Source organism: Falco rusticolus, chromosome 2, assembly GCF_015220075.1.
Source record: "Falco rusticolus isolate bFalRus1 chromosome 2, bFalRus1.pri, whole genome shotgun sequence".
NCBI lineage: Eukaryota > Metazoa > Chordata > Aves > Falconiformes > Falconidae > Falco > Falco rusticolus.
The window spans coordinates 110,361,771-110,371,460 of NC_051188.1; positions in this window are offsets into that span (position 1 = coordinate 110,361,771).

The following is a 9,690-nucleotide window of genomic DNA, read 5'->3' on the forward strand; positions in this document are numbered from 1 at the left end:
CCTAGATCTTGTTTAGATATTCAAGAACAAGATTCAAATTGTTATCAACACCATGTCCTTCTCAGCCCACCAAGACCATTCTTTTTGGGAAGAAATGTACAATAGACAGAAAGAAAGAGAGATAGTATAGAAAAAAACACAATGACGATAGATTAACTGTCACCCTAGGGAAGGATATAAAAGAATTTTTACAATGGGGCTGTTAAAACATCTGATCTAGAAAGAGTTTCCTATAATTATTCTAAAAAGCAAAATATTACCTATGTCTCATCATTGGAGATACTGAATTGCTACATGGAGTATTGAATTGCTCTATGGAGATATGCAATAGAGGTAGTTGGGACAACAAGGGACTGGGTTTCATAGAATCATTTAGGTTGGAAAAGACCCTTAAGATCATCGAGCGCAACCATTAACCCAGCACTGCCAAGTCCACCACTAAACTTTATCCCTAAACGCCACATCTACATGTCTTAAATACCTCCCGGGATGGTGACTCAACCACTTCCCTGGGCAGCCTGTTCCAACGCTTGGTAACCCCTCCAGTGAAGACATTTTTTCCTTGTATCATGGCCCATTCTTACTCTGAGTTCTAACCTAAGGAAGAGAGAGTGAACAGGGGAAGAGAGAGAACAGTGCCTTTTGACAAATTTAATTGGGAAACCAAAAATCTATTACTTTTACTTTTACCTGAAAAGGATTCAATATACTATGAAACAGATTTCAGCTTGCAACCTAAAAATCTAATTCTAATAAACTTTTGTACAAATAAAATTTCACTCACACAAATACAAATATTTGTGAAAAGATAGATATAAAAGGCAGGAAAACATGGCCAGCTGTTTCACTTTCCAAACAATTCCAAATATTTGTGATTTATTTTTCCTGTTATTTGCCCACCTTTAAGTTGAACTTGAAGCCTAATTATTCATAGCCTTTAGGTGAAAGCACAAAGGTATTTGTTCCAGGTAGGCTAAAGCAATTCTCTGTCTACACAACACAGAAGTTTTACCATTTAGTTTGTTGAGCTCTATAATCCCTTACCAGACTCTAAATACTACACCTACATTAAAAGACATAACCTTTTAAAGACACCTTAATTTTGCTTCTAGATATTAAGCTGGCACAGTGGATTGACAACTTTGGCTTTTTATGTTTTTCATGGGGCACTTCATTTAAAATCTCCCATGTCAGGCTCAGGCAGTTCTCACAGTACTCCATAACGTGAAAATCTGATGCCAGGAACTGCCCTTATAACCGTAACTCTTAACAGTGATGATTAAATGAGAGAGAAAAGCCACTTCTACTTTGTCTTTAGTTTTGATAGGGTAATAGACACAGTGTAATCTTAGTGAAAACCAGGGATGCAAAGCATGGTTTGATCCTGGAAGTCATTTCATTGCTGGAAATGGATGCTTTCTGGAATAATGCCCAGTGAACTGCAACTTTCACAAAGTCAAGAGACTGTCCTATTAAATCTAAAAGGTTGGCTTGGCTGGTATGCAGTAGGGATGGTACTCAAATTACAAAAGTAAGATTGACTTATTAGGACATTTTTATCTGCTGGAATGATGGTCCACCTTTTGCTCTGTTCTGCTGAACGACCGTGCTCCTAATCAGATCTTTATGCCTAAGGAGGTATATGACTGACACAAGGCAAGTGTCAGCCCAGAGATCATGAGGCGCATGGCAGAATTATTATCACTTATTTTTCCCCATTTAGGAACTAAAAGCACATATAGCGTTTAAACATTTAACAGGAATATTACTTTCTTTCCAGGACTGACTTTTATGCTGCGTGACCCATTCCTTTCTCTGGTATGAAGCTTCCTGCTCACTTACCCGTGATGAATTATGAGGAAGAAGGCAGAACATAATCTAAATTGTATTAAAACCCAAGGTATACATCCACAAAGTACAGGAAGTAGGGGAAAGGAGTTGCTGTGAAGTTTTCTGAGAATTTTCTGAGCATTTGTGCAGGACTTGGCCCATTACCAGAAACCCCATACGGGATGCTGTTTCATTGCATCTTGATGGCTAACTCTAAAGTGACTTCTGTGGTCCCAAATAGAAGTTTGCATTCCACAACATTCCAATCTTTCTCTGAGGAAAGCAGCCAGAGGTACACCAACCCCATTATCTCCACAGCCCTCCTGTTTCTACAGGAAAGAAATCTAGCAAGCTGGACAAGAGCCACATAACATCTCAGCTGGTGACAGAGCACCTAGGTTGCATGGTGGAGTGCACTCAAAGGTCATATCGAAAAAAAATGATTGGACTTGGTCATGTAATTCCTTCTCCTATGCTAGCATCTCAGAAATACTTGTTGCAGAGCCAGGTCTTGCCCTTACTTGGTAGTCAGCAAAGAATACTAAGTCATGTGATTTCACAGATATTGGAGGTGCCACCTGGCCATCTCCATCCTCATTCTCCTTCAGTCTCAGACTGAAAATGAGAATGAAACTGAAAGAGGAAATTAGCCCTTAGGTCGCAAGTATGAACATGTGAATGGGATCTGTGTCACCAGTGCAAACAGCTTATTTCTGCTCTTCCTTGAAAGCATTCTGGAAAAGTAGTGTCAGATTCCTAAACCTTGTTCTTAGTTTTAATGAGCAAGAGACAATAACACTGAAAGGACTTGTACATTTCAAGTTGCAATACATCAGGCTGTCAAAAACATTGAAATGCTACATACCCTAATCTTTTTCTCACTCACCATAGCACAGTCAGTACAATTATCTTGTGGCAGAAAATTGGGGAAAAAGAGTAAATTAGCTTATAAAAGCTATAAAATCTGCATTGCAGGTTGTCCCATTTCTTATTAAAACTAAATAAAAGAATATTATGAAAGAAAATATGGATGTGATTTTTTAACAAGCCTACTTCTTCTTTCCGCAGCATTGCAAATGCTTTTGGTGCACAGTCATGACATAATCTGTAACACTATCGGTGACAAGGAAAGAAGAATAATAAAACTGGATGAGGCCTGTAATTTTAGAACCAATATGTAACAGCAAACAAATCTGATGGAAAATGCCATTAATGGTGATTGTTTGCTTGCCAAAGGTATGAAGGTCAGGAAAAACACTGGATAAAATTTAAAAGATGGGAATACATAGTGGGAGAAAATAAAATTTGCTATTCATGCAGATACATTTCTCAGTCAGCATGAGATTCTCTTTGCATCTTTAAAGTGTTAAGTGTACTCTTCACTAAAAATAATTAATGGTAAATAATTTGAAAAATCTTACCTCTTTTTAGGTCCCTGGTGTTTATGGCACTTTTCAAAACTGCCATGCCGAACTCGTCAACCTCTAACTGCTCACGGAAGCGCAAGAGCCACATGCAATGCTTGGATACTCCATCACCAAGAGCCTTCTATCATAATTTTAGAGGTACAAACCTAAAAGCACATGGACAAATCCAGAAATAAATGAGTAAAATCCCGTTTGGTCTTGTCAGCATTGTTAAGTGAGGAAAGTGAGAAGAAAATACTAGAAACGCAGGCTGAGATGACATATTTGAGCATTTTATATAAAACTGTGAAAAAATAGGCTATTTTTTGTCAGCAATGGAGCACTCTTTTGGAAGCTGAGAGCTGTGTGTGCCTATGCCCTAAATATAATGAAGTTCATCGTTTTAGAATAGGGCTCTTAGGGGTTGTTAAAATAGCTAAACATTTGTCAGTCTTAACACTTACTTCCACCAAGGTGATAAAAGAAATTATTCCAAAATTCAGTTGTCCAGAGTTTATATATCAGGTAAGTTTTGGATTTTGTTTTGCTCCTGAAGGACTTTGTAGTGAGCAATGATCTTTAGGAGATCTGCTAACGATTCTCCATGGCTGCAGTCTGTTGCGGCTCTGGAACAGATGAAACAAGTGCCGTGATTCAGTTATTTTCTCTAAACATATTACTTTTAACTGTTCATTTGGTTTGGAGTCTGATTCTACTTTTAGTCAGGCCATTGAATTGCCAGTGAATCCACAAAAACTAATTCTATTCTTAAAAATTACCTTCTGATAGTGCTTTTGCAGCTATAGTAACTTAAGGATGCAAGCCAGACTAAGTTTTTAGGATTGATGCTACCTTTTATTGGGCCGATATTAAACTATATGCCTTTATTTCCACCAACACCATTTATCCATAGAGACTCTGGTGCTGGATTGGGATTAATAATTTGGTGCTTCTCTTTCTCAGCGTAAAACCAGAGTATGTTCACTTGGGTAAACCACATCCATTGTTTTTTCCTAGAAGTTGAATGAAACTATCATGGATAATATCTAAAACCACAAGCATCTGCTGAATGCAACGTACCTGTGCTCATACCTACCCTAAACTGTGAGGCTGTTCGTGCTGTGGTGCCCTTCACGCACCGACCCGGCAGGAGATCCCCTGGCTGCCCACCAGCACCATGACCTCTCCTGGCTTCATCACAACAAAACCACGTGGGACATAGGAAGACTCATGCCAAAGTCTCATCTTTAGGTAGACTTAGTGAGTGGCTGAGGCACGTAACTCAGGAGCGCAGGACTTCTTGATGACATGTTGGAGATAAATCTTCAGCGTATTTGTTTCCAGACTGAGCTGAAGGAGCATCGTTTCTTAACTAGATAGGCAAGTGTTTCTGTGGGTGAATTATGCACAGAGAGGCAGTTATGTACTATGGTAATGGAAGCCATAAAAGATCTACAAAACAGTTGCTTCTGTAATTATATCATCCATCTCAGGGGAATCAAGAAAAAAACCTGCAAATGGACGCTTTTGAAAATGAAGAAAAATTAAGCGGTAAAGAAATGTTTAAAACCCACACATGGTAAATAAGTTTTCCTTTAATAGACTGAATACTTTGTCCTTAAAACAAACAAACAAACAAACAAACAAACAAACCATGAAAGCTGGAGTTACTCACTTAGTACTCACTTGGTCTATTCTGCCTGGCTTAGAATAAGAAGTTTAGGAATTTCAAACAAGATTTGAATGAGGTTTTTTAATTATTATTTATCAGTTATCTTCCATCATATGAAAGCCCACAAACAGATGAATGATAATTAGCCATTTCATATTTGGACTGGTTGGTGCATTATTCACGTGTATAAAATTTAGCAAGTCTTTGTTGTTGCTCCCGTCCTTTTAGGAAGGCTAAAATGGCTTTTGTTAGTTCACTCTGGCACCCTCCTACTTGAAAATATCTTTTTCCAATTAGATAAGGCTCCTTTGTTTCTGTGCAATACCACCACTGTGCAGATTAGGGAAGGCGTTTGACTGTATTGGTGAGCCCTGCACAAGGGGCTGCCTTCAACATCTACATTTAATCGATTTTATAAACACAAAGAAGACCTTGAAAAGCAAATTCATACTGAAGTGGCTAAGCCTTTTCTGTACATCCCTCTAAACTTCAGCTTTCAATTCCAACTAAGAAAGATCATATTCTTCATGAAGTATTCTCCCCTCTTTTTTGGTGATTAACTATAGAATGCAGTAAAGTGCCTGATGTACCACATTAAGAAGGATGCTAAGCGGTTTACAAGTCTCAGTAATTAATGACTATTTTTATCACAGAGAATATAGACTGCTTTCTTATATCTATCTGAAACTCAATATAAGCCTCTACAAGCCTCCAGGCTGCATAATTGGTGCAATAGAGCTGAAAATGAGATGGAGGATATAATACAGCTCAAGTAATCCTGCCTTTAGCTGAAATGGAACAGTGGAGGCTCTGAGCATCCAGAAATGTTGTTTCCACTAAGATTTAAAGCCAGCCAGCTGCCGGCTGCTGTAGTGAAAATTGTAGTGTTATTTACTTTCCTTGGTATATTTCAAATATTTAAAGTAAGACAACAAGATTTATGGGCATTTTTTTTTATCTCTAGCAACTTAAGCAATGTATACTTTCACATTTTTTTCTTGTTAGGGGACAAATGTGAGTATATTCTTCATAAAAGTTTCAATTCAAGCACTCTGGAAATTACCTCAGGTTACAACATCCTGGAAATGAAGAAATTGGTTTTACCTTCTCTACGCAGTAGCTGTAAGAAGTAAAATCTTTTTTAAATCATAATGGGTTTATAAAGGGTTTAGAGAACAGAAGGGAACATTGAAAAGGTTTACGCGGTGGTGACATTTTAAGATTGAAAGAGAGTGCTTGTTATACAGAGACCTGATGAAATCTGTCAGGTTGGGATTTACTGTTCAGCACATTTACCTCAGATGTAAAAAAAAAAAAAAAAAAAGAAAAAGTTAAAAACCATAAAGTAAAAAAAGCCCATCGATCTCACCTTCTATTACTTTAGTTTGCATTGCAGAAAAGATTGGAATGGACCAGTGATGATAATGACAAAATAATTAGTCTACTTTTCTGTATTTCTTTATGTCACTTATTAGTAAATTGTAGTAGTAAATAGTATATTGTATCTCCTTTCTCTGTGAGAGCATTGGAAACAATCCCTAAATGCAGTGTTCTGGCTGAAATATATTCAGTTTAGTTTTCCTCGATTTTTTTTATCTCCAGAGAAATCTTGGTTATTTGAAAGTCGGAACAGATGAAGTACAGTCTATAACCTATGCTTTTGGATAAGGATTATCGGGGGTTTTTTGGGGTTTTTTTTGTTTTTTTAATTGTGTGCAAGGAACCTAGCAGAGTAGAGCCCTGGGGCACCACTGTAAAACAATCATTAAATAACATTAAACCTATGGCAAGGGAAAAGGAATCAGTATAATCATTGTACATCTTTCCTCCCAGATCCACCCTCAGCCTACAGTCTAGCTCTTGGTCTGCTGGAAATGCCATCTTCTGATTGCAACGGAAAAATCTGTTAACGGTTCTGCTATTGCCACAGTCCTAACTGTGTTTGTCCTCGTGACAGATACATTATCATGTTCTGCTTCATCATCTCTGTCGCAAAAATAAGAACACTGATTTTCTATCTCAGGGATACATTGTGTGCTTTCATTAGTGATAGTCATGCATTTTGGCACTGCTGGACTGAAAACGATGTGGAACAGCAGAACTGTTTAATAATGCTGAATGATATTTAGAGGCTTCCTGACTCCTGCTCAGAAAGTACAACCACCTCTCAGAACAGAGGACTGGTAGGCAATCACTAGGCAGTGTGCTTCGTCCAAATGAGCTATGTAAGTAAGCTCTCCTAACACTTCGGCCACAGCGGCCCTTCTTTGCTACTAAGGGAACTGCTGTCGTGCTACAAACCATCCTTCATGATCACTTACACATTAAACTTTTGTCCTTGGACAACACTGTGGGACTGTGACCAGAGACTGTCTGGAAGAAACTGGGCAGCCAGCAGTAGCTGGTAAACTTACTGTTACCTCCATGACCTGGACTTAATTCATAAAAAAAATGGATTTCAGCTTAGACCTTAGAGAAAAGAACAATTTACCCTACAAGAAAATATACACCTTTCTCGGTGCTTTCAACCACAACATGGATAGGTTAATAAAAACACATTGATCTCAGAGACCCTGAAATTCTGTATTTTGCTGATTTTAACCTAGGCAGAGTGTCACTCAGAGCTATGAGAATTCATTTTCAAATGCAAAGATGGTGAGACATCCTGTTCTTTGTAGATGCACAGGTCTCACCTTGGCATCTGAAGATGCTTCCTTTCATGGCCCAGCATGGACCTCAAAAGGAAACCTACGCCTTGTATTCATCTCTTCTGTGTACTGCATCTTTTATGTATTATTTTGCCTTTATGGATTACACTGCCAAAGAATTGCTAGGTATTATGCAAAGAGATAATATAGAATGTTATGCTAAAAACTGGTTTAGCACACTTACATTAAGTCAGTGTTATCAAATATGCTTTGGTATTCACTGTGGCATAGAGAAATGCTTCCCCTTTTTATGTTAAATTTTTACAGTTTTTCCAGCATCAGATTTGAACTGCTTTGCCTGGCTGGTTTTTTCAAGCCCCAGGTGAACTAGGAGTGGGGGAAACTTTCATCAAATGGAAATTTTGTGAACCTCACATTATTTTCTTTGGTTCACAAAGCCCGTTTGACTCTATGAAGCATTTCCTACAGGAATTTAAGACTACTTTTTCCGAGAGGTGACTTTACTTGTAAGAGACAGACTTGTGAGCTGCAGAAAGTTTTGATGATGTTTCTGGAGCTATAGGTGACCAAGGGAACAGTAGTTTGATTAAAAGGAATGCAGTATTGCTACAGAAAACCTTCAATTAAAAGAAAGGAAAAAAAAAAAAAGGCGAGGAGCAGGACTGAAAATCCACTAATAAAAAAAGTGATAGAGCTGTCCTTTTGAGAACATGTTCTCATTCATGTCTTGAAATAACTTGTTAAAATTTTGTTTTTATTACTAAAATCTCTCCAATTTGCTCTGTAGGTCTTCATAGATTTAACATTTGTATATTTAAATACTCACCTTTCTAGTACCATCTTTTTCTTTGGAGTTCTCAGCAACGTTATCTACTCAGTATCGCTTAATTTACTTTTCCTTTTCCTTCTCAATATTTTCCCTTTGTTTCCTCACTGTCTTGGCCTATTTTTAAGAACAGATTCTCTTATTCTGAGAAGGTGAATTCATCAGCGTACACATTAGAATTAAGTTTTCAAAATCAACCCACAGGGGAACAGAGACACAACAACCTTTAGCACTGTCATACAACTCTCCCTTCCTTGCAAAAAAAGCTCAAGATGACAATATTGCTGGCTCGGTATTTATATATATACACACACAGCTACTGGCTTTTAACATCTCCTACACCTTTATGTGGAATGCAGGATGGCATACAGAGAGATTACTCATTACACCCAAGTTTAACAGACTTCCGTCGTGGGGAGAAAGTTCTGTTAAAAACATCTTTAAACATTTACTTTGTCAAATCAATTCTTGCAGGTAAATGCAGAGATCCTAAAGCTCAGTAATGCAGAACTGTGCATTGGGTTATCCATTTCTGAATGTTATGGAAACATAAATGTTGGAAATGGTGCCACCTGCCCACAAGATAATGTGTACCTGCACTTTTTGAAGCAGACTGCCTGCAGACCTGCATCATCAAAGATGTATTTGACGCATCAGGGTGGTGCTAGGGAGAAGAAGAGAAAAAAAAAAAAAGGAAAAAAGTTATCTGCAATCAGGAAATAATTATGGAAGAGGACAGTTATTCTGTAATATATTATTAAAACCATAGAATCTGTATCTGCTGAGAGCATTAGATGCCATATAAACTGTACAAGGGTGATAGTCAAGGCAGCATGTGAATAATCTGACTAGGTCAGTGTGGGAAACTGATCCAAGAGGCTCAGAAGGTGGGAGGCTCGCAGGAAAACATGCATTTGTTTTCCCATAAGATTATCAGGCCCAGCTTGGCACATCCAGTCACCTGGAATTCCATGAACTTCCTCTGTCCTACTGAAGTACAACACAGTCTCACACTGCATGCAGAAGACTAGGAGAAGCGTTTACATTTCAACTAGTTTGACCTTGATATGTCCACAGTGTAAACTCTGACCCAGTCTAGGTCTGCCTTCACAAACCCACCATGTCCCACTGCCACGTGTACTGGTCTGCAGTGGCAAAGGCAGGGGACAGGCAGCTCTGCTACCTCTCCCCAGGGAATCAGCAGTGCCACACATCAAAGGGCGACACAGAAACCAGCGGGGAGCTCACACGCACTGCCAGGCAAAAAGGTGACTTCTTTTACTTCAG